The sequence below is a fragment of the Drosophila suzukii genome, chromosome 3, assembly GCF_043229965.1.
Source record: "Drosophila suzukii chromosome 3, CBGP_Dsuzu_IsoJpt1.0, whole genome shotgun sequence".
NCBI classification, from domain to species: domain Eukaryota; kingdom Metazoa; phylum Arthropoda; class Insecta; order Diptera; family Drosophilidae; genus Drosophila; species Drosophila suzukii.
The window spans coordinates 62,145,019-62,170,336 of NC_092082.1; the positions used below are offsets into that span (position 1 = coordinate 62,145,019).

The 25,318-nt window shown below is 37.1% G+C and overlaps 1 protein-coding gene across 5 annotated transcripts in view; it reads left to right on the forward strand.

The window, feature by feature from the left end:
- The first annotated feature begins 234 nt into the window (after nt 1-234).
- The window catches only part of smash (smallish), a 62,977-nt gene continuing 37,893 nt past the window's right edge, over nt 235-25,318 (forward strand). For 2 of the 5 annotated variants that reach the window (XR_010654472.2, XR_010654473.2), the window contains exons 1-2: nt 287-1,089; nt 14,598-14,651. The gene's annotated coding sequence lies outside the window, so the exon portion shown is untranslated. Of the gene's footprint in view, nt 1,090-14,597; nt 14,652-25,318 lie in introns of all 5 variants that reach the window. The other 3 variants (XM_036819247.3, XM_065866676.2, XM_065866679.2) reach the window with 3 other exon arrangements.

The following is a 25,318-nucleotide window of genomic DNA, read 5'->3' on the forward strand; positions in this document are numbered from 1 at the left end:
CTTAACACGAAATCAGGTGTGCAAGATAAGCGGAATTTTTCCAAAGATTTATAAAACCCATTGTTTTTTTTAGCGTGCGAAGAACAAAACCGAAAAGCTGATTAAACTCGAGTCCACCAAAAACATACTAAAAATACCAAACATGGCCTCAGCACTTTTAGTGGTGTGGAAAAAACATCGGTGTATCGATGATACTATCGATTGTTCTTCAAAACCCAGCGTATGTCGTCCCCCCGGAACTGGCCACACTATACCGTTCGTTTTGAAATTACAAATACATGTCGTCGGCAGTTCGTTTTTCCACTCGGTCGCAGCTGCAGCTTATTTTTGAACTCGGCGCGCAAATACATATTACCCGAGCGCTTTTTCGTGATTCCGGCCCTTGGCACGGTAAATACCTTGTGCTGGTCTTGGAGTCTTGAATTTTATTTTGCGTACGACGCACCGGGTTTTAAGTTAAATCGCACTGGAGACGGTGTGGAATTGCACCTGTGCAGTGGAAATTTGTGAATTCAGTCGCGGTCCAATTATCGTTTGTGTGTGGGAGAGGGGTGTCTGTTTGTGTGTGAGTGAGTTAGTGCCGTATTATTTTCGATTTTGACGGGAAATGTGAACGGAAAAGTGAATAATACTCACTAGCCGCAGTTGTTGCACTTACGACACAGAAAAAGAGTTTTTCTCGCTCAAAAATACCAGTTTAAACAACTACCTAAGCAACAACAACTGCCATGAACGGCCAACAGCAAAAGCAACAACAGTTCTAACAACAGTACACTAACAAACACGTTTTCCATTTTATTTTTCTGCCTCGCGTTTGCTGGTGTGTGTGTGGGAGTGATGCTGTGTGTGTACGTGTTGCTCATCTGAGTGTAGAAATTTCTAATGATTTTGTATGCGTTCCCGAAAAGCAGCTCCGAACAACAACATCAACATTGGACTCCAGACTCCGTAAAGCCCGTCTTATAATTTGCTCAAAATTATTTGCATGTCTTAATTAATTTTAAAACAACCAACTACTGCAGTCGCTGCAATAGTTCAATAAGGAAAAAGCAAAACCGACATCACCGATCCGAGCTTTTAATTTGGTTGGTGAGCATTTTTAATTAAATTTTTGTTTTTGATTAATTAATATTATTTACTTAGATTTTAGTCAAATAAAGATCTTAAATTAAAAATACATACATACATTAAAATATACATATTATTAGCAATTTTTTATTAAATTTGGCCTTTCAACAAATCAATATATTAATAGTTACATGATTTTTACTGATTACAAATAATTTGGGTGACTTTAAAGACATTACCAATTTCTTCGAAGAAATGCAAGACACCATTTACTAAAATAAGACTATCTTTAAAAAATGTCAAACTAACAGATCTAGTTAAAATACATATTTAATGTTATGTAATCTTTTTTTGTAAAGTTCATGTTTCACGAAAAAAATGCTTCTGATGCCAATGACTTAACTTTTTCATATGTATACTAATTTGGTTATCTTTATATATCTATTTTGGTCGCGAATTCTTAAGATTTCTTTGTTCTCTTGTAATAGAAATTCAAATCTGTGTATTTTCCTATAAAAATAAAGATTGTACGATCTGCTAATAACGCTATATAATTTTATACATTGTCAAAATAAAATTTATACAATATTCAAGACAAATATAGCGGTCATGCCGCACACCCGCAAATACAATATCGACAAAATCAGCCGATTTGTGAGGACTGTAAACTAGACTTGTAAAACTTTTCTTATACAAACAAAAAAAGTTCGTGTGTCAAGTAGAAAAGAATTTATCTTTAGGTTAGATATTTGAAGTGAGATCATTGGGGGCAGCTTTCCCAATCGTGGTCATTACAATATAGGTTCTACTGAAATATAGCAATATGGACTCCGAAACTTACTAGCCGAATTTTCAGAAATAAATTAAACAGAACAAAAATACGGACTTTTAAAGTTGTAGTTAAGTTTTTAATTCCGCCGTCCTTCCTTTAATAAGAAACAGACAGCCGCATTGAAACATAACTCTTCTGATTTCATTTAGGTAAAATATTTTTCCTTTTCAAGATTGCCTTTATTAATTCCATTCACCTGATGCAACAATAGCAGCAAAATATCATAGTGATAACCAGGACTAGGGAAATTACCTCAAGTAATATCCTTGGACCTGGGTCTGGAAACTCCGGTGCATCGTGAGTGTGCGAAGTATTGGTCTGAAGTACTGGGATAGAGCTTGAGTTATTCATTCCTTCGATCCGTTTAGAGATTTTGTTGCTTTTGCAGTTTTGTGTTAAAACTCTTTTCACACCTTTGACATACGTCTCTGTGTTGACTTTGTAAGTCTTACTTTTCACTATGCAAGCCAAAATTTTCTCACTGATCAAACTTGCAGCATTAAGGGGTCTAGTCATTTATTTCATATCATCATTATCGTCATCACCTGAGCTACAGGTTTTTAGCTAATAAGGCAATGGCGAAAAGACGAAGAAAAAATTGTTAAATTATAATCGAAAGAAAAAATCCATCATTGGAAAGTTGATTTGATTGCATTTGCGGAATGCAGCTGCCAGGGTTGCCTAGTTGTGCGACAGGGCGACGCATTTTTCGCTAGCCGTGCACTTGGCTAATATTTCAGGCTTCATGCTTCATTTGCTTTTCGAGCGGCCCAAGTCAACTTTCTGAGCAGAGGGCGAGGGCGATTGGATGCGATTGGATCGGATGGGTCGTACAGTATGGAATTGGATGTGATGGGATGGGAGAAAGGCATTCGAAAGGGCTGGAATGCATTACACACTCGTCAAAGGCCTCTCAGCTCAGTTATGTGGATTTCCTACCTTGCTATGAGATCTTATAGCAGAGTTTAGTTCCGTTTCGATCTCTCCTAACTTGAGTTGATATTTTCCTAGAAAATATTACTCAACAAGAAAAAAATTTGGGTTTTTATAATCCATTGTTTTAAAGGTACATTTTAATTTAATTATTAATTTAGGAAGTTTAATTAATACATCAGAAATGTATTAAATAAATCCCCGTCAAGGGTCCAATTATTCCTTATATCAGCTTGGTATTAACAAGTAATAATTTTTTAAGTGTAGGGAAGTGGATTTCAAAGATATCTTTTACTTGTACCACCCACAAAAAAGATAATAAATCGCTTCGGGTGACAGTGGCTGGAACATTTTTGCTGCAATTGGCAGGGCAAGCGGAAAATGTTGCGTGGGAGCAGAGAAGTGCGGGGACGTTACAAAATTATCCAAAGCTTTTCCCCAAGTAAATGAAATTGGTTATCCCACTCACATAAAAATCAATTCTTCTCCCCCAATCACCCCTACTACACGAAGACGAATTTGAGACATCATGTTAAAAAAATATTAACTATTTAAGGCGGCAATGGCATTAAAAAAATGTTTGAAGTGGTTTTAATATTTCTTCCTTTCATTACCTACACATGTAGATTTAGCCGAATTTTATCTTAGTCTATTTTCACGTAAAATGTTTGTGTTCAAGTTCTAAAATTGCCTACAAACCAATACTATTGGTTAGACAAATATGATTCATGGACTCAAGAAAATGAATTCTTTTAAGTGTATTTGCCTCTTTTCTTGGCGTCGGTTATTTTCCTCACCGTCTGTTTTTCGCCGAGTCTTTCCGCTGCCGTTTTGTTTATGCTTTTCCCATCTTATTGTTTTTGCGCGCCTCGTGCGTCAATTTATGTGAGTTCAGTTCGCCTGCAAGACGGAAGCGCTTCTTAATGATACAAATAATAGTAGCTGTAGCGGCAGCTGGAAAAACTGAGGAAAAAAGGGTGTCCCGGCAGCTTTTTGCATTTTCCATCTCCAGCGCTGAAAACTGTCCGTGGAAAATTGGCGCCGCCGCAACTGCCCAAATGCCGTCGCTGTTCAAAACTGGTTTGCCGCATAATTTGCAAAGTTGCAATTTTCATTTTTTATGGCCATTTGTCTTGGAGCTGTTTTTGACTGTTTATTTTTTGTTTTTCAGTTGAAAGTGTTTGCAATGCCTGTTAAGGCAGATTTGGAGCTCCCCGGTTTTGCTTCTCCTTGCTGGCTCATTTTGTTTGCCGTTGAGGTAATCAGAATTACATAAAGGGAAACATTTCGTTTTCATTTAATATTTTAAATTTGCCAGTTTTTTGTTCGATTATGACCCCGTTATCTAAGATAAACTTAATTTTTTCAGTAAGTTAAAACTTTCCAATTCCTTTTTGTAACAGTTTGCTGTTACTAAAATGCGAAAAATTGTATTTAGCCGAATTTAACATTTTCGATATAAAGGCTAAACCCTACCCTTTCTGGGATCCGGTAGCTTGTATCCGACTTCATAACATTGCTGCTTTAGTCCGGCTCTTTCATAACCTACCAAAAGCACTTGTCACCGCCATCTGGCCCGGCAACTTCCACTGGGCCACCCATATGGGCCCAGTTTGGGCTCGCCGCCTACCTGTTCCACCACCGAACACAAGTGACACTTGTGCAATTATTGTAAAAAATATTATTGTCCACTCTGGCAAGCCAGTGTGTGTGCATTGAAGAACCCCTTGGACAGGTTGTTCACTGAAACGAATGGCTGTTTTATGCCGGGCTCTTCATGTCTGGCTATGCCGACGTCGCGCTTAAACAATGGAGCGTATTTTGTGAAAATTCTCTGTGCGCGGTGGCTGGTCCAGCTTATTAACTTACCTGTTATTTCAACCATTTTCGTTTTCACACGCACGCAGGTCTGGAAAATGGGAAATGCACTTGCCTGTGGATTAGTTCGCCCTCGCCTGAGTTTCTTTGTCTTTCCCGTTTTGCCGCTCCTGCTTTTTTCAATGAGCGGAAATGCCGCAGGGTCTGATTTCTTTTCAGACGTACAGCGAAAAAGTACTGAAAAGAATTTCATGTAACAAAAATATTTGCTTTTATCATTTTTAGAATAATATCATATATTTAAAACAAATTATTTGATTTAATTACCCATTAACATACATAGATATTGAAAAGTGTATTAAAATTTTGTTTTCCTTACTTGTCAATAAATAAAATACTGAAAGTTCTTATTCTTATTTGTTTTGTATACTAGTTTACAATTTTTTTTCAGTGTGCCTTATACTTTTCGACCTAAACCGGGGACTAAAAAGAGAGCTCTTTATTTTAGGTCCCTACTGATTTTAGATCTAGGGCGCTCACAGTTTGAGCGAGGTATCCTATCAGATTCTAGTAAATTGACGGCGCCCGATGAGTATTTATTAGTTTGTGTTTGTGAGTATACCCTATAATTAAAATGCAACCTGATTGTTAATATGGGTTCGGGTTGATCTGCTTATCATTAATGCGCTATTACTTTCAAAGCTGGGATTAGTGCGTCGCCTTGAGAAAATATGTTTATAATTTGTTCTGTCTGTTTGGTTTTAATGACTTCGAATGTGTGTTTTGTCGGAGCGCAGAATGTAATAACGACTTTTGGCAGTTAAATAAATCCAATACCAGGGGATTCCACAAATTGAAAAATGCAATTGCGTAATCATTTTTATTGTCGGTCCAACTCCTCACGGACAATTGTCAAACATGGTTGGTTTTAATTTCAACAGCCCGCACTCACAGGATACATTCCTACACACAAAAAAACTCTGGTTTAATTGACCAATGTAATAGTTAAATAGGCCCACCCATCGAATGGGCCATCACACATGAAATAGTTGCTGTTACGTAATACGTTAACGTAGGGGTTAATGTAATAATAGTTATGCAACTATAAAAAGGGCAGAATGGGTCATACCTATCGATTGTAGTTAAATAACTATTTTTATGTTATCCTACCAATTAAAGGTAGTTAGCGAAGTATTTTTAAAGTAAATAAATGTAAAATTGATAAAATGATTTATTAAATTGAACTCGCTGATACGTCATTGTAGCATAATATTTTATAAGTAAAGTAAAATTAAAGTCTTTTGTATGGAAGATGATGTGTAACTATTTTTGACAGTTACTCTGGCATTAAAAAATGACACTCATCACGTGAACGTTACTATGTTAATTGTAGTTTAACTATTAAAAAGTTAACAAGGAAAAACGAGTAGACACGTAACTATTTTCAATAGTAAAGTACTACTTTGTATAGTTACAGAACTATTTTCATTGGTCAATTTGACCAAGAACATTTTGTTGTGTAGTATACATTCACATAAACGTCCATACAGATGTGTGAGAGCTCTATTTAAAATGTATGTACAAGATTATATAAAATACAAACGGTTGACCTAGCCCCAAGAGCACTGCCAGAATTAATTGCCACAGGAATTGTTGTATGTATAACGCTCAAAAGTTGAGAGTTTGGGCTTGTATACAAACGCGTTTACATACTGGTTCTGTATACGACTACCAGTGGCATTTTAACAGTGCTTTTAAAGCGAGAAAATACACTGCGACACAAATGACTTGCTTTCGAATTGAGAATTTAAAATGAATGTGTGTAGATATGTATAAGTTGTGGAGGTTCAACACTAGCTAGATTAAACATTTTAGGGCCACCCCTCGCATCCAAAAGCGTCCTATCCCAACCCCACCCCTGTTATCCCTTAACAGTCGGCTGCTAACTTTGGACTGAGCTCGGATACAACAGCTGTTCCCCGTTGGGGGCGTCGCTCCCGAAGGGAAACGAGTGCAATAAAGTTATGTACCCACTCTCGGTCCCACACCATCCAGCTCTACGGACTGCCATTGCAACAGAGTCGACAGCTTGTGACCTATATAAAATTGAATTCATGTACACATATAGGTATACCTACAGATATGGCAAAGTTTTAGGAGCCCAACAAATGTCCTAGGTATGTATATAAATGGCTTTCCATGTTCCTCTATACCCAACTTCAGGTCGGGAATATGTCGGCTTTGGCTCCTATCAGTAGGCCCGAATGCCTTCCGCCCCGGAAAATGGTTCAGTTCTTTTTGCGGTCTTAACGCGTCAGGATGGGCCCAGGGATATATGTCGGTTCTGTTTGGAATAAATGAGGGAAAACTCGTGCATTTTTAATATTTGACGGCATACAGCCAGCTGGAAGCCAGTTTATAAAGGAAATAACTGTGAAGAGCTGTAAAGATGCGAAAGTGTGCGCGGTGTGCGAAACCTCTTTAAAGGTACTTGATACCAAGTAAATATTTAGTATTTCCTTTGGCAGGCCCTGTCTGGGGTTATCTTTGTTCTATACCTACTCCGCCTACCTTTGTTTCTGCGGTCTTATTTATATATTGCAATTATTCACACCTAGCAACCTTCAGTCTTATCAGCCGCATATATAGAATTTTCACTCGGGCGTTCTCCGGCTTGTCCAGCGACCCACATATGCAAATAAAGAGCTCTGATTGCACCGAGAACTGCGCCGCAATCAGATTTTATTTGCGTAAGGAACGAGAGAGGGCGCTTGATTAGAGTCAACAGAGGAGACGCGCTAGACATATGGGGACTGAGTCCATATATAACGCAGCGTCAACGGTTATCAGCAATTATCAGAGAATCGTAAAGTTGTATGTTTATTTAGCGGCACAACGCCCCAGGCGCTCCTCTCAGGTGAACAGAACCGTTCTCTGTTTACCTTTCTGCAACCAATTAAGTTTTCATTTACTTTTTGATTTAGGCTTTTCTTAATAAAGTCAATATTGCCTAAAGTCGAGTTCAAAGTGAGAGCAAATTCCCGATAAATTTAGCGGAGATTGTAAGAGAATGTATTCACGTTTTTATAGGAATATAAACGTAAAGTTCCCGAACGACGATTTGCAATTTTGTAAGTTAATTAATTGGTCAAGCTGCGAACATTTTACACAAGTCCGTAATGTAAAACAGGCCCATTTTGGTAAATGTTCGTAAAACAGTTTATACAAATACATAATAGTGATGTGCTGAATGTTTGTTGTGTGCCTGCACCTACGATAAGTTAACGCAATTAGTTTTACTATCTATATCGCATAGCCTCGTAATCATGTTTTGGCGCTATCTTAAACTGATTTCCTAAAATATTTCTTATTTTTATTATGGCCCATAAGTTTGCCGACATTCTATGTCGCTTCAGTTAAAAGCAGGGGGATCTACTTCAAATGACCAAGAGAAGAGGTGCAATAATCAAATCAAGTCGTATGATCGATAAATACAAAACTTCCGCCACTTTTGCGTAGTTAATGAATTGAATGTTGGCCTAAACGGTCAGCCACACCATTATTCCTGCTGGTCTTATTCCGCTGCTGTGAAGGTCAAACAGGGGTTTCGTGGGGTTGGGGGTCACATGTCAAAGTCGATTTAGGGCAATCGTCAAACCTGATCTCCCCAGAGACCTTCGCGTTCAGGTTTTCGGTACTTTATCTCGTCTCCAGCTGCCATGTTAATTATCGCATAATTTTTAGGCCTGTCGCATGCCTTTTTCTTTTATTTCAGTTTTCAATTTTTGATAAATGGGCTCAAGTTACATCACACTTCCGGTGAACAGTGACCGATCTGGTGGGTTCGGATTACCAATATGACATTGTTATTAGGTGCCTGACTAATTGGTAAGCTTTTCTTCTTACCAGGGTAAATAAACACTTTTTACTCAACAGAGACTTTATTTTGCTTAAATGAAACAATTTCTCTTGCTGGGAAAAATTTCACTTTTATTTCTATGGAGCCAGTTTACTCACTGTTGCGGTTGCTTTGCCTCGCCTGTAACACGAAAAGCGAAGCAACTCTAATAAATAAAATAAAAGGCAGTTGAATTGTCTGCAATGTGGATGTGCATGTTGCAGTTTCCACTCACAAACTCATTCGATGAGAAGCTTTTTTCTTTCGTTTAACTCCCCAGCAACCACTTTAAGTCCATCCTGCCAAAATCTGTTGTATCCAGAAGAATTTTGTATACTTTTTAAAATGTATGTATAAGTTAAAGGTATCAGTGGAGAGGAAGATTTTAAATGAGTGTTAATGTCCATTTTCCTATTTTTCTTGTATTTATTTTCTAAGGCCTACCTTAAATATTTTAATTTTTTTATTCTACCCTCTTTTCTTTTGATATTGTCTTTGCTGAAATAATAAGAAATCTGTAACTCTGTAATTTGTTTAAGAAGAGTCGTATTCATTTGGATAACTTCTTTGCAAATTATTTGCTCTACCCTATTTAAGCGCTCCACTCTCAACAACGAGAAAACGCACTATTATATGCCTGGCTGACAACCTTAAGCCATTTGCCTAAGATCCAACACTTCGAGCTACGCAAATGCATTTCCTTCTTCCATGCAAAGGTGAGGCCCAAAGGGCAAGAAAAATGCTTGAGGAAAATTGAAATGAAATCGTGTTTAAGCGGAAAATGCACTCGGAGCTGAATGGAGCCAGGGGGATTTGGGAGGCGCGGTGGCGCGGAGTAGTGGTATCTAATAAAATGCACATTATTGCGAATTCGTTATGGCCAAGAGCTCCGCTCTCGGCTCACTGCTGAAATTTCCTCGCTGGGATGCGGCCATGCAATTATGGTGACTTGGCTTTGAGGAGCTCCAGAGTGGAGCTCGGATCGAGTTTTCTGCGGCCTTCACCTCGCTTGCAAGACAGTGTTGGGAAGCGACAATTGGCCCAATGTGACGACAGATGTGCTCTGTCGTGGCTACCAAGGAATTCGCGCAATTTGCTGCAGCAACATCAGCAGCGGCAACAGCAGCATCAACATCACAGCAGCAACAACAACTGGGAGTGACTTATGCGCATGCCCAGCAACAAGTTTTCGCTGCCTCCAAAGTAAACAAACTTTTCTTCAACTCCCACCGCACCCAGGCACCTCTTTCTCTACCTGTACAGGGTACACTCTATACAAATAATTCAATAAATATTTTGTATACCCCTTACAGGTAGAAAAAGCATAGATATTCCTTATCAGGATTACTAGACAAGTCGGTCTAGTCATGTCCTTCTGCTTCCCTCAGTTGGGATTTCAGATTTTGTAAGAGTATAAATGAGATTTTGTTTTGTTTATCATTATCCGTCCACATGATAAAAACCTATACAATCGGATAATTTATTAAAAAGTTATATGCACTCAAAGTTTTCGCCGCTAGGTGGAGTAGTTTGCGAGCTGGAGAGTTTAATTGTTGCATTTAGATTCTATCAGTGCCAATAAAGCCCAAGCGCCCAAGCCATATAACGCTAAAGTCCGCTTTGAAGATTTTCTTTCAGTGTAAATAGGAATGGATTTTATCGATCGAAATACGTATCTAAATACTGGGAGTCGAAACAATCTCATTGTGTAACTAAGTTAAACAGTAGTATCGCTACCGACCGCTGGGTGCCGTGGCGTTGGCACCAGTGGTATGTGCTATACAAAATGACCTGGAATTTTATTTTATTTGAAACAGAGTAACGGGTATCTGACAGTCGAAGCAATCGACTATAGCGTTTCTTCTTGTTTTTTTACCATTAAGGGATCTGTATAATCGAGACCCAGTCTCTGTACAGAGGTACAATTAAAAATATTTATAAAAATATGTATTGCATTTTAGCGACTTGTCTTTATTATGTCGTATACCCTCGAATTTTTGTCCATGTTAGTACTTTTTCCACTTATTAGACGTTCCATAAAATGCTCAGTATTTCTAAATTTATTAAGGGTATATTTCGATTACAGTCAAACAGAAGATCACGCATGTGTAGTTTTACTGTACGTCTTTCTCTGTTCGCGCCTCGCTGCGAAAGCCGGTTGTTTGTTATTAGTTGGCCCCCAGACAATGTTGGCCATGTGTGCGGGTCTTGGTATGCGTGCGTTTGTTGGCCTCTTGACGTCTCCCTTGCCTGTTTCTTCCCCAGTTCCCTCCTCATTCTGTGGCCGTTGTTGCAAGTTCAGTGACTGCAGTCTGCAATCCGCCGAGGCCTTACACCGATGCTTGCAGCCTTCGATCCCAATCAGTTTACGCTTTGCTTACAAAATTGAATGACCAGCCATTGATCACCATCTGCGTTCAGGGGCAAAAAAGGGGAAGACCACTCCCCATTTAGCATATGTTTGCATTGACCAACACTGTCAAAGGTCTTTGAGCCACGTTAACCAAATGGTCAATTTCCGCTTGTGCCCATCCATAAAGTCAACAATCATGATTTATTTATAGACCCTAAGCTGAAAGGGGAGGCCGGCCTGGTCGAGCTTATCATTTTGTAGTCTTTCTGGAACTTGGCATAGTTTAGTCACCCAATCAGTCACTTCGGTGTGATAACTGAGTACTCAAATATTAACTGGGTGTCTTAACTGGTCTAAGGCACACTATAATGGACTGTTTTGTTGGAGAAATCACAATACATTGCTTTGTCATGGGTTCGCAATCTTTGTGAAATTACTTTATCTAAAGCTAAAATATAAACAAGAGAGAGCGCTATATTCAAGTGCCTCGCCTATCAGATACTCGTTAATCAGCTAATCCTCCTAAAACAAGAAACAGTAATTGTGTGCTTAAAATATGATTACGCTACCTGATATACCCTCCACTCGTGGTACTCACACTTTTTAAGCGGTTTAGTTTAAAAAACTTTAAAAAGAGCGATAAGCGAATACATTTATAACTGTATTTATTGTGGGTGTATAATTTAATGTAGAATTGACATTGTTAATTATTATTACATTTTATGTCTTTGAAAAAGTTTCTTGGTAGATCAGAAATGGTCCATTCTTTTTTTAAACCTGCACCAAGGATATTTCATTCAGCACATTATATGAACATCTATAAAGTTTGTTGGTTTTCCCCAGGAAAATCAAGAATAACACTGATTCTTCATTAGCTTGGTGCGCTCGTAAATACCGAAGGACCACAAAACATCTTATCGACAAGGCGACTTTCAAAGCAAACAATAATTGTAAAATGCAATCGTAAAGCTGTAAATTATTGCATGGAAAGCTACATCAGACAAGAGAAAACATTTGTCCAACAAGTCAATGGCAAAAGCCAATTACACTTGACATTCTAGGTTCTTTGTTCTAAAATTTGTTTTGACTTAATTCGTTTTTGTTTTATGTCTGCTGTTTCTTTAGTAACTTTTTTAGTTTCGCTTAAAGATAAAAAGCGGCAAAAAAACAACTTTCAAATTGTCTTACATTTTTTGTGTCTTATTAAGACACAATTTAAAATCTTGTCACGAAGTTTTCCTTGCCTCTTGTAATTGCGTGCATTTTTATATAGCTTTTTCTAATTTGTATGTCTGCCTGGGCATTCGGTTCATTGATCAGCATTTTATACAGGCATACAGAGGGGTGGGGTATAAGCCAGAAATCAGAGGACGTATCAGTTGGTTCTTCGGCCATTCTACTGGTGAAAACGTATGGCTGGCTTTATGGATTTTTGATGAACGAAGAAAGTCTCTAGACACCTGACCATATTGGTCAGGTTTCCCCTCTCCAGGTACGTGCTATTGAATTGAGGCTTAACTGGGTTTTTTGGCTAAAGAAAGTTGGTTTTTCATTCTGTCAATTAACGAGGCGGAAAGTGTTCTATTATGTGGATATTTGATACACTGTCGTAGGTACGTCCAGCTGATAACTGTACTAAAAGTTATGGATCAGGAAATAATGTTAATATTTTCCCTTTTAATACTTTAAATTCACAAGTCCTAAGCCACAAAATACCTATGAATCAAACTAAGTAACTTACGATTAAAAAATGTTTTATTTGTAAAGTATTCTTCAAAATACATGTATATTTTCCGAAACGGCCACTTTAATGGGTTCATTTAATGGGTTTATATAAGTGAAATACTTCGTTGGAGTTCTTTGTGTCGCCACGCCTCGTTGCCGTTTTATGATCAATTTAGTAAATGATCCCATCGCAAAGGGCTGCCATCACTCACAGCGTTTGATCTTCAAATGAAAATAATATCATCAGATGGATCTGCGAAATCATCACTGCCTCTACCACAATTTTCTAAATTTCTTTGCGTGCGTTAGAAATGTTTCTGTGCGTTTAAATTGCATATTTATTAGCAATTGGCACGGACATACGAATCTTTGCCTCGCGACTTCGCTTAATTTTATTTTCACATTGGCGTTCAGCTTCCAGATACAAGATACATCTTTGCTTTGGCGCCATGCGGGCAATAAAATAGTTTATTTTGGCACACCGAAATGACGACAACCGAGTTTTGTTCATCTTAATTGAAACGGCCTGAGAAGAGTTGGAGGTGTATGGCGAGCGGCCCCAATAAGCCGACAGAAACCGAAACCGCAAAAATATTAATTTTCTACACAACTTGGAAGATTTGTCAAGAATTTTTGTTTGACTTCGCTTAGCCTGTGGCAATTTGATGAATGGATCGGTTCCATCCCATGTCTTGCAAAGTGATCATCGTAAAATTTAATTGTTCGAGAAAGAACTAAACAACGCACTCAATCAATAATGATTCGCCGATAGATACTCATCTTGCCGTTTCTGTAGTCTCTTGCCAGCATAATTTATTGTAATTTGTTAGTTGATGCCGAGCTGTCAAATGAACGAAAAAGCAACGAAAATAGCGAATTTCGAGACTATTTTTACGCTGTTTCTTCGACCTGGCTGGCTGATCTTCAGGAATTTTGGCTGTGTAAAAATTAAAATATCGCCGCCTAGCTGTCGAGGGTGTTACGCATTTTTGGCTGCGCAAATTATGCAGTCTGCAATAAATTTTTAAAATATTTGTAAGTATAATTTAAGTTATTGTTTATATGAAAGTACTTTTTAATAGAATGTTCTAAAATAATTGCTGCTTATCGGATTACGAATAATTATAATTAAAATCAATATGAAAACATTAGATAGTAATATCCCTATAAGAAATTAAAATTTAAAGATTGTTTAAATTGATCAATAAATAAACATTCTAGTTTAGATAATAATTTATTTTACTCTGGGTTACAGCTCTTGCACAAAAACGATCAGAAATGGAATTAGTTAATATGCAATTATTAAATACAATTCTTTTTTTACCGGACGACTATTTTATAAAGCTGTTATAGTAACAATCGAAAATGAGAAAGTAATATGAAATCAAAAAGAAACGCTTTATTCGATTGCCTCATAGAATATCCGTGGTACTCCTTTGATATAAATATGCTTCGCTAAGAACCCCTAGATTCTGTATGCTTAATCCAAACTTTCTATACTTCGAAGATTCCGAGATCTCAAGTTTGTTCGGACAGACGGATGGACGGACATAACTAGAGCGACTTGGCTAGTGATCCTTATTAAGAATATAAATATTTTTTAGGGTTGAAAACGCTTTCTTTTACCTGTTACATACTTTTCGACGAATAAAATATACTCTTTATCTCTACGAGTAACGGAGATAAAACTTCGACTTTAGGATTTTATTATCATTTTATTATCATATTCCCTTCTATCATTACTTAAAGACCTCAGATTTTGAGATTTTTTATTTAAAATCCGGTCCACTTTATTGTACAGCTGTAATAGGAATTATAGGTATATTTATTAACAGAAATTTCGACAGTACGGCTTATGTAATATAAGTATGATTTTAATTGCACGATATGGCTTAAGCTGTAAGGTTATACTAAGTTCTTTAAAATAATTTTATTTAGTTAACTAATCGAGTTTTTTATTTTTCTTACAGTATTTTATGCGGCTTTTGAAAATTCTACGAAAATAAGACTAACTGATTTGCATGGTAAGTCATTCCCTTCTTTATCGCTTATTTAATAATACTCATTTGTTTACATTGTACGAGTCAACCCATTTTATGCAACACAGTGTTTTTGTGTAGAACATTGGTGCATTCACTGAAAAAAAGGTATTGCAAAAATGTAAAAATTAAAACTTTTCAAGATAATATAAAAGTGCATAAATTGGTATGTACATTTAAAAAAAGTAATATAAGGGTCACACTAAATAAAATTTTTTTTAATCTTTTACTTTTTAAATAAAAAGTTACAACCTTATATTAACAATGCTGGTTTTAAAAATAGTTAATCCGGTTAGTGCAACCAAAGATATAAATTTTTTTTAAGTTTTTAGATCCGGTTTAGGCACGTGTTTTTTAAAAATCGGTTGAATCGTTCCAAAGTGGTAGTTTTTTCAACAAAGCCCTACATGCGATAACCCTAAAACCAATTTTTGTGTTCAATTCGACGTATACTAATACGTAAAAAATTATAAAAAATATTGCATTAAAATTTCTTTTAGGGTGGTTTTTTGTAGACTCGGTTTTGTAGACTCGGTTACTGACGCTGATCTAGAATATTTATACTAAGGTCGAAAATGTCTACTTCACTGAGTTGAAAACTTCTGATTGAAATCATAATTTCCTATTCATTTTGTATGTGCTTAAAACTGAGCAAAACGTAGTGTTTCCATTGCAATGGCATAGCGCAAGTTCAGAGATCTCGGATTTTTTAGATTCTCGATAATTTATGGTGAATGAAATCAGAATATTTTATAGAGCGTACTATTTAAATTAGTGAAATGGAGGAAAAGAAGATTTAATGTTAAGGCTGCCCCGAACTTTAAAATGGGGAAATGCTTTTATTTTGGGTTTTAATGTTTGCCAGACAAGCGCACACGAAAACAATGTGCACAGAAATAGAGCAGGCCAAATAAAAAACCATAAAAACCGAAATTCGAAAAGAAGCCAAATAGATAAAAGATAAAAATGAGGAGTAGGAAAATGCAATGAAAATTGAGTTATAGCAAGAAAATACGGTGACGAATACAGCGCTAAAAATGCGTCTCACAAAAATAGAGCAAGGCATGTGGATAGAAATGAAAGAAATTAGATGAAAATAGGTTCCATATAAATATATATGCGTATATGCAAGCTATATATACTCGAATATCCGAGATATTTGTAGAGAGCTCCCTGTCTTAGCCAGACAGGAATTCTTCCCGTTTCTTCGGGTTTTCGGCGTGAAAAGGCAGAGAAAACGGAGCTAAAAATTGGGAAACACGTATTTTTATTCTGTTTTTGTATTTTCCTTTTGGCGTTGAGACATTTTGGGACAACAGAATTTATGGCGCTTTTCTTTAAATAATCCCGTTGATAATCGGAATTTGGCAGCAACCAGCCAAGAGACGAAACTTTAAACCTAGAATAAAGAATTTCTCATAATAATTATAAAAACTGTTGTCGGACTATGCGAACAGCACACCTAAATCAAGGATTTATTCAAAACTTTTTAAATATCTTTTAACTGCCATTTGATTTAAATTTAAATTTTCTCGGTTTATCGCCTTAAGGTTAAACAGGTCATTTCAGTCGATCCGCAAGATTTTGTCTTTTCCAAATCGTAAACTCTCAGCAGGTCAATAATTCCGTCATTCCCCTCACTTTAAGTCCAATACAATCACTTTGAGTAAATAAACTCAAAATTGACTTTCTATTAATTTACGAGTGAAGCATTTAAATGTCGTTAATTATTCATAAAAGAAATGACATATTCACAGGCTTACGTTAAGATTACTTCGATGAATATTATGATATGCATAATAAAATTTTTCGGACTATAGTGACACGTGTTTTGAAAGTCAACGTCAAGTAATGTCTTAAAAAAGTTTGATGGACATGGGACAGGTTGGAGAAGGTAAAAAACGTATTGTTATTGGTATACATATCTTAAAGGTTTGAATAGAAGCTCTCCATAGCAAGCTTTTTTTTAAGGTTTGATTCTATAGCTTTTTTTAAAGCCAATCTTTGGAGAGACCTGTCATTATAACCAGAACCCAATTTCAAAAGCGAACAAGACTGAAAACATAAAATCTTTTTCTTAGAATTGGTTACCTTTTTATGTTGTCAAAGCCATTTTCCTTGTATTGTCTTGGCCTAACAAGCCACGAGAGGGTATTCTCTACAAGCGTTTTCACAGGTTAATAAGAATTATACTTTTTAGTCGAAGAGTAAAAGGCTACATTGTAAAAGGGGGGGGTGGGGAAAAGTATGTAAAGTATAAACATATATTACATACATAATAATTCTAGAACTAGCCATTGGACTCGTGCAGAATACAAAAATTAGGGTGTGTTTATTGAATGGATAATACAGCTTCGTCGCAAAAGTTATTATGAGAACTTTTGTATGTTGAAGGTGCGATCGTCACTAGTTTTAACCTTTTCCGATTTCGATTAAGATAAATAAATTATTATAAACAAGAGCAAAAACAACCATAAATGTATTTAGATTGCCACTGGTCCTGTGAGGCTCTTACAAATTTTCATGTCCGGCGACCATCACAAACACACAAACATTCTTACCTCCCATTAAGTTCAGCTTCCGCTGTGCTCCTGAGCTAATTAGCATTGTAATAAAAGTGGCAAAGAAAACCCCTAATTAAAATATAAAATATGCATGCCCATGAAATGCAATATTTCACGGTTAAGTCTCCAAAACAAAGGAACAGAAATGAGATTATGTGGCAGAGGAGTCAGAAAGCCTCCAGGATTAATTGTTAGGAGGAGGTTTGTACCTCCATGATGATGATGACGACCGCAAAACGCGCTGATGACGCTGCTACTCTTTAGTGGCTTGGCCCCTTTGAATCTTGGGTCTCTTTCAGAGCCTCTTCATGTGGCACTTTACACTCACTTCGGTACAAACAGTAGCAAAATTGTTCAACTTCATTTGTTTCCTCCAGACATGCCTTTGGGTTTACCTTTTCAGTTTTCTTGTTGCTATTATGGCTACTGCTTCTCCTGGGTTGTTTATTGTAAACATGAAATTTTCCCAACTCAATTCCCACGCATATTTCTTGGCGTAGTTGTAATAAAAATAATAATATTTTTTGTGGTTGTGGAAGAGTCCCACTCGTTTGCCTGGCATCAAGTGCCCGCGAGCTTGCCGAGGTTAGATGATTATATAAAAGCATATCAGAGAATCAAATGCGTTTTCTTGTAGATCAAATTGATAAATTGAAGTAAGGAACCATTTTCCCCGATTATTATCGTTGCTGGTGGGTTGTATTTTCCGGACAAGCGGTTTGGCGATGTGATTCGCTGATAAAAATGAAAGTATTCCCACTTAGCCACCTACTTTTTAATAGCATCAAACCGATTTGACTTTAGTTTTCTTCCATTTAAATTAAGGCCCTGCGAATTTGGGTCACTTTTAAACCGCAATGGCGCTTATTACCCACATTATACTTCTTCGGTTGTATTGTACTCTTTTTGGTTTCGGATTAAAATGTGGAAACTTATCTGCAAGGTGACACGATGCTGGGTTTATTTGTTGTTTTTTTGTATTTACTGGTAGAAGTTCAAGTTTCATAAAACTTAAAGTGGACTTCTGGGTTGTACTTCACTTTATTTTTTTGTTCACACAATATATCTTTCGAGATCGCAACCATTAGAAGAAAAGGTACACAAAAAACAAAGAATATGTGATATCCACTGGCCAGTGAGAGAAGGAATTGCTTATATGAACAATTTTAATAAGCTGCTAAAATAAATAAAAATGTTACTTTGTAAATTTTTTTTTATTAATCACAAAAATGTTTTCTATACGTAATTATCCAGCGTAAGCACAAGAATTAAGAATTAAAAACAATTTACTATGTGTATCAGAAAAATGGTGGAAGTGTTAAATCCCAACATTTTAGCTTTTTAAAAGGCGCAACATTAATATAATACACCTTCTTATTTAATGAGTTTTGTTTTAGAACAAAGAGCCTTTTTTATATCAAGGAAATTATTTGACTTCAGCAAACATAGTTAAACAGTTTATTTTCTAGACACCTTCATTTACGTCTGAAGTCTACAAATATTATAGCCATTTCGAATAAAAAGTACATTTTTTTATAAAAGATATGATCTATTTCGTTAAAATAGCATCTATACGCGACCAAAGAACACTCAAAGAGTATGCAAATGGAAATGCCAAATTCGCATGAATGATTTGCGTTATATGAATGGAGTGAACTGAATAATCTGCATGAATGCGCATATGAAAGTCGGAGGCAGACGTGCACCATTCTATAAATTGTGCTTAAACCCATAAGAGACGTGTGAGATACAGAAAAAACTTAAAATATGAAAACTAAAGAAGAGAAGATTATCTTGTTAATTTTCAGATGTGTCTTGGTTTGATTGTATTTCGTTGGTATTTGCATAATTTTTGGCTCTGAGTCGTGAGCTTTTGTCTTTTGTTTGGCTCTTGCCGTTTGCTTCTGGCACTTTTTGGCTCGTTGGCGTTTCAATTAAATTATAAAAATAACAATTTGCTAATTTTTGTATCGCATTGCTAAATCTGTATCCGTATCTGATGACGATGATGAAGATGACAACGACGACGACGTTCTTTTACGGTTGACGGGCGACTGTGGGCGTCTTAGCTTTGAGTTTGACTTTGCTCGCTGGATTTCTGGATTTACGAAGAATTTCTCGAGATGATATCATATACCACATAGTTGCCATTGCAACGACCACGGAATCCGTTCCCTGTAACCCAATTGTGTCTGTCCATCAAAGTGATGCTGGGTCGTCTTCCCTTTTGCCGTCTTCCGCATGCAAAGATCTTAACTCGGCTATAATTTGAGCTGGCTGGGCGGATGAGTCACGAATCACGGATCATCATCCGCATGCCTGACCAAACCAGTCTCTTGCTTTTTTAAGGATGTGCTGATTAAAATTTACGCACAAGGTCATTTTGGCTGTACGCCTTAAACTCTTTTAGACATGAAAATTAATGCATGGCATAAATATTGCCCATCGAAAAAGAGTGAGAGGAAAAGGCGCATTTAGTTTAATCAACAACTGGTTGCTGAGATTGCACAGAAAAAAATAATATTTGTTATTATTAATATAATCAGATATGTGAATATTTACTGGAAACGAAAACCATTTTATTCCGAGATTTCTTTATATTTACCTCTATTGAAACTGATAATTGGTAAAAACTGAAAACATTATTATAGGAACACTGCTTTTGGATCGACCCATTCTGGTCATGTGTGTTTCCAGTGTGGTCCCTGAAAGCGTGCTCCCTGGCCGACCGGTGAACTTGGGGTCTGACTTTGACTCTGGACCCGATCGGAGGTTCATGGCAAGAGAGCGAACGGCTTCAAATGCATTTGTGGCACAGCTGCGCATAGAAAATGCTTTTCCGACAACGACACATTTCTGTCATCATCAATAATGCCGCCATATAGACACTTCTTGTCGCTTGTCGCTTTGTGGCTTGCCTTTTGCCTTTGCCTGCTGCAACAAAAGCAACAGAGCAACAAACAAATTGGCACAATTTCTCCTCCATATGCGTGTTATGTTGCAAACGCTTTGTGGCTTGGCCGTTGCCACCAGCAGTATCCCAGTAAAGTAACCGCTGCAGCATCAGCAGCTGACATCTCTTGCGGCCGAGCAACGTTCAACGTTCAATGTTCAACTCAACTCTCTTTTCAGTTTTTTGCCGGGCTGCTGTTGCAGATTTGTTGCCGGCTGTGCAATATCCAACATAAATTGTGCACAGCTGCCGCAAATCGCTTTGCATACCCTTTCCATTTATGTTTCTTTTTATACTTGATAAAGACAGAGAGAAGGATTATTTTCCGACCTTGTTAAGTGTACGTATTTTTGGATCACCGTCATTGAACTATCTAGGCAATCGGTTCGAACAAAAGCATCTCAGCACCTATAAGTGATCGAGGAATTGTAACTGTAAGCAGATGTATTTGGTAAAGGGTGGGAAAATGTGCATGTTAAACGTTAAAGAATATCTAAATTTCCTTATGACCTAAATGGATAAGTTGAAGACCGAAAAACTAAACGAATTAAATCTGCATTGCGTATTGCTTATAAAAGAATTTCTTTTATCAGGGTAGTAGAAATTCGTTACATTGGCAGCTGCGCCTACATTTTGGCCAGAAGTGAATGGCGACTGATCTTTAATCAAACAGTTAGCGGCGCCGCCGACGCAAGATTGATGGAACCTTGATAGAAGACGATGCCGAGCCACTCCCCCTTATCCACATTAAGCCCCCGCGCTTTCTTAGCCCCAACTACTTCTCCCGATTTATTATACCCGTTACTCGTAGAGTAAAAGTATCACTAGCCGAATCGAACTAACCATGTCCGTCCGTATGAACGATGAGATCCCGAAAACTAAGAGCTAGAAAGTTTTTGATTTGGCATGCAGATTCTTGAGGGTTTTGCGCAGCGCTTGTTAAGTTCAGCAGGGTGCCACGGCCACAAACGCCCATAACGCTAAATTTTTTAATGTTTTGAGAAAGTGCTAATGGGATTTTGTTCTGATTGACGCAACACTTATGGATAAATTTAAATTATTCGTGGTAATTTTGTATACCCTTACAGAGGGTATAATAATATCAGTAAGAAGTTTGCAGCATCAACAGTACAACTTACTTTTAAAGCTATCATCACGAAACTTTTCCGCTCGAGTGCGTTGACTTTCATATTCTCGATTTAAACAATTTTTAACGAATTGAAAAATTAAATAAAACAAAATGTAAACTTGAAAAATATTAAAAAAAGGGACACAACAAACTGTTTTGGTTTGTAGGGGCTTGTTCTGGCGTGCGAAGGTTTTTTTTTAGATTCATTGATAGGTGTTGACGAATAACACTGAAAACGGGTGTACATATATTTTCATTTTTTAGAATTTTTTTTTTGTACTGGTTACATTATTTTTTTTAATGGTTCAAAACAATGAATAGCTGCCTTAGGAACTGTCGGAAACAGGGGAAAAATAGGAAACAAACTTATGCTTCGATGTTTTGAATATATATTCTCTTTTATCTGAAGTATAACATTTTTTAAATTTTAAATAAATTTAAATATTTACAAAACATTTTAGTGTATAAGGTGAATTATATTTGTAATTTTAAACAAATCTGCCGCAGATATACGTATTTGAAATGTGATTTTAATTGCATTTGCCGATGGTATATAAACTTCGGCTTGCCGACACAACGCGGTGAAAAAGTCCGAAAAAAACCTTTTTTATGTACGAGTGTGTGCGCCCATTTTAGGCCATGCTACTGTCTTTTGTGGCTTTAATTAACGGTCAACGGAAACATATGCGCTTTCGTCTACGTCTTGGGTATTTTGCTGATTTTTTCTTCTTTCTCTTCAAGTTGTCTTAGGTTACCGTCCAACCAAGTTCCGCTTTCGTGAGTGGAAAAGGCTGAAATCCCTCTCTTAATTTGTGGTTTTTGCATATCGATATGCCTTTTCTTTCTGGCCCCTCCTCCATTTCCCAACCCATTTTTCCCTGTGGCATGCTGCGATCTCACCCGATATGTCAATGTTCTATATGCCTGACTGATTTGAGTGAGCTAAAAAAAGGGAATAGCTGCTGTTGTTTATGGCATGGCTGTACGAACGATCAACTGTCAACTTTTGTAAACTTCCGGTTCTGTGTTTTCCTCGTCTCGTTGGTTTTGGCCACTATTTTTTATTCGTTCCCTTCTCTCTCCCTCTAAAAAACGCCGGAAAACCTTTTGTGTTTTTGTTTTCGTTGGGCTCAGCTTAATACACGCGCGCTTGAATTTGTCAAACATTAACTTTTTTTGGGCATTGTAGTGCATAACTTATTTCTTATTCCAACCTCAAAACTGGAGAAGACACGTTTGCACTCGAATGTGCAGGAATCCCTAGAATCTGTAAGCTTAATTTCAATTTCCAAGATTTTATAGATGTCGAGATCTCAGGCAGACAAAGGTTACTCCATGTTTATACTTGGAATAAAAAACAAATGTTTCTAGCTAGTTTTTAGAAAAAGTCGGAAACATTTAAAAAAAACTATTGGCCTTTAAAAAGGTTATTTCGATTAGGTCAATTATCCCAAGTATTTAGTTTATTAGCGGGAATCTTTCTGTTTTCTTAAAGTAAAATGCTCCATCACTGTCGTTTTACAAATTGGAATAAAAATTCGCAGTCTTGAAACGGAAAACAAGATGCGACCACGATGGGCACAAGTTGACAATGGAAACCATTAAGCTCCGGCTTCGTCTTACATTTCCCATCTGCTCCTCGTCTTCTCATCTCCCAAAGCCTCTCTCTTCACGGCGATCATCTCCGCTTTAAGCAATCACTTTCGGAAAGGGTTCAATGCACCCGTCAGCACAACACACCGAGTATCTCTGCGAGGTTCGTGCAGCCCCCAAACTGATGGTGATGGTGATGATGATGATGATGATGGTCGTAGCATAACAGTCAAAACAACCGAAAAACCAATGATGGAAGAAAATAAACAACCAACCGTAATGACTACGGCTACAGAAAAGACAGTAACAATAACATCAGCAACCGCATCTGCCAATAATAGCAACAGTGTTGCACTATTCGACTGATCGCGACTGATGCAAAGTCATCGGAGAGCGGAGGGCCATAAACACGGCTTATTATGGTGACACTGGCTATATCTGTCTCTTGGCCGATAGGGCCACACTCGTGTCTACCAAAACAGAACTATCTGGCCTGAGTTAGCTTTATAAACATATGCGTTTTTACCTAGGGTAGAGAAATGTCACTTTGAACCAAACTATCATAGCTTTTTGGTTAGTAACGAAATAAAACTAACTACACTTAAGTTTGTATCCAACCGTAGCAGGTTTAATTACTCAATTCCAGGGATTCCAGGGACATCCCCACACAAAATCGAACTTCTCCGAAAACCGAGATTGCAAATTCCGACGAACCGCTGGCGTATTGAATGCAGGAAATTAGCGAGGGGCGAAAAAGTGTAATTAAGAGGAAATTAGCAGCAAACAAAGCCAAAAATGCGCATAACCTGTGCGTGCGATTCGAGTGTTGCAATTGCAACTAACAATAGTTGCTTGCCTCCAATTATCATTTCTGCTCGTGTGTGCGGCGGATTTCACGGTACTCTATTGTTTTGCATTTTGCAATATAATGCAGAAAATACATCAATAACGAAACATGCAAACTTTTGTCTTCTTCTATTAGTGCCAGGGACACAGCAACCAACTAACGACGAGAACTAGAAAAATAAAATAAAATAAAGTAAAAATATACGAGAAATAACGTGGCCACATCTTGATTTCTTTTTAATCGAAAATCGCCATTTAAATAGTTCGCTTATGTCATCGCTGGGTTATTGTTCCTGACTGCAAACGGTGCCTTGTAGCTAAAATTAAAAACACCATTCAAATGCTTAGAAGATGACAAAATACCGCAAATACTTTTGTTCATAATACAGTGCAGCTGTTTACTGCCAACCAAAACAATACGCGTTCATTGATTGTTTAGCTGAACAAATGAAGCCAACAATCTGATTCATCCCCAGCCAGAAGCTTCTGAACATTGCCAAACTGTTAATGCCATTTGGCGTAACGTTTACATAGGCTTTTGGACATTTTGAGTAGCAAATTGTTGACAAAACTTGGTGTTTTATTATGCAATAACATTAAAGAATGGGTGTCTTAGCATAACTCGTTCTTTCCAGGCCAACTTATCCGAACTGCCCGGCGAATTAAATAAAAATGCTAATTGTGCTTAGTATTCGGGTTGGCTATAGATCAGGCCTTCAGAATCTCCATCCTTGCTAGACCTTGCCTGATTCATTATGCATGTACATAAATTATAGAAAACACCTAAATTATATGGCAAGTGGTTAGCCTTTGAATTCGGAAAAAAAGCAGGAACAATAAATGAAATTAGACCATAAATCGGAAAGGTGGCAATTGAGCTGAGCATACCCTAATAAAGGTTATAATTACCCTAAGTAAATTATCCCTATAAAAACCCTATTCTCCATTGGAAGAGTCAATATATTAAACTATTTATTAGCACCTGAAAGACAAAAATAAATAAATTTGTAAATAATTATAAATTTGTTTAATGTTAAAGATTTAAAGCAAGTAGTTCCCCTGAATCTTCGATGGGATTATGCGTGAAATGTGCTTATCCGTGGAATGTATATATCGACGTACTAAGAACTGCGCCTCAGCATTTTTAAATTGTAAACAATCCATCGGGAGGGGCAAACATAAATAACATTTCTTAATTAAACTCTAAAAGGAAACCGAAAAGTGCGAAATTGTTTACTCAGAAACGAATTCAGACCAGAAAACGAAGACGAAAAATGCTATGGCGAGGCCAGCTGCAAAAATACGTGCAAACTTATATTTACATTTTGGCCAATGAATGAAATAAATTTTTCCTTGTCCGCTTTTCTCTTATTTTGCGCAGCTTTCAGTTCACGGCCAAGGGGCGTATGATTAATATATATAAATGTGAACCGATAATGTGACACACAAAAACCCAAAATAGACCTCCTTCTGTATATATATCTGTTATACTAAATGGACAAATGAAATTAAAAGTAAAATGTCGCCTATATTTTCCAAAGCCATATTTTTCATCTCAAGGCCAAAA